This window comes from Anneissia japonica, unplaced genomic scaffold (genome assembly GCF_011630105.1).
Source record: "Anneissia japonica isolate Jap-2015-1 unplaced genomic scaffold, ASM1163010v1 scaffold288192_len83772_cov111, whole genome shotgun sequence".
NCBI classification, from domain to species: Eukaryota; Metazoa; Echinodermata; class Crinoidea; order Comatulida; family Comatulidae; genus Anneissia; species Anneissia japonica.
The window spans coordinates 16313-17857 of NW_022740583.1; positions in this window are offsets into that span (position 1 = coordinate 16313).

The following is a 1545-nucleotide window of genomic DNA, read 5'->3' on the forward strand; positions in this document are numbered from 1 at the left end:
TATATATATATATATATATATATATATAGTTATATTTTATATATGCAAAATACAAAAAGTTTACTATAAAATTCCCACGAGAAAGGTGATATTTATAGCAAAGAAAACTGAACTATTTCACTGGGCTTATGCGCCCTGCCTACGATGTTTGTGTTGTACCTTGGTTACGAAGAGCTTTAATTTGATTTGCTGCTGACACTTTTGATTGGTTAACATACATTCAACAGTCTGCGCGTACTTCTTTACGCAACACCTACGTGCGTACGCAAGTACGCAAGTTCGTACGTACGTCATGTCCCAGAATGTAAACACGGAAGTAAAACTGAAATTGTTAGATATTAACCTCTGTAATATTTAATTTCAGTTGAGATGGATCTACAACAATAATTCAATTGTAATTTTAAATACAATGATAGGTACAATTAATTGACCATAATGAAGCCTGCAAAGTGTGTGCCGACCCAGCTGAGACTCAGGAGTCGGGAAAAAAAAGTAGGTGAAATTACATCAATAGGGCCTGAATAGGAATCGGCCTATTATGATATTTTCTTACCTAAAAACACCAATTAAAATTTTATAGATACAATAAAACAAATTTATTTGCAAAATAATAAAAAGTACAATAATGACTGATAATTGATTCGTTTGAAATATGTCTATTATTCTACTCTCTTCATATAAAAAAAAAAACTGTTGGAAATCACGTAAATTCAGGATTCGATGCCGAATTCCTGTAATGCCTGTATAATGCCTTGTCTTCTGGTGAATAGCATGGACGAGGGTGACAGGTGACACGTATCCCAACTATTTTAGGGGGTGGTCCCCATCACGTTTCGTCTGCAAGGTAAACTCCTAAGGATGTCAAGAATATACCGGGAAATTGTAGAATTGAACTGCATGAATGACCAGATTTTAAGGAAAGACCACTTTACAGGCAGAGAACTTTTTATATTATAACAAGATACCGGTGTTTTCAGCTTTCCACAAACATCTGAATTAACTGTAATACCCGACCCGAGTGCATGTACCTTTATTATACAAGTATGAGAAAAAGTGTGTAAATATATTATTATGATGAATCAAATAAACGAAAAGCCCAGGAAACGATAAAATATCAAATGAAATGTTGAAAAATGGCGGAGATGAAATGATCATATCTATGTATAAATTATTTAAAAGACTAGCAAACTTACAACATATACCAGATGAATGGAATGAAGGAACGATCATTCCATTATTCAAAAAAGGAGATAGGCGTGATCTAAATAATTATAGAGGAATCACTATTAACTCTTGTGTCGCAAAAGTCTACAATAAAGTTATCTCCCAGACTGTGTCAAACTTCCTTGAAGATAACGAACTCCTCACTGAGGTCCAAGGTGGATTTAGGAACGACAGAAGATGTGAAGATCACATTTTCACTTTAAAAAGTATTATCGCTACCCGCCAGGCGGAAGGTAAAAAAACCTACATGGCCTTCTTGGATTTTAAAAAAGCGTTTGACACAGTCTGGAGAGATGGATTATTCACTGCGGTCGAAAGGAT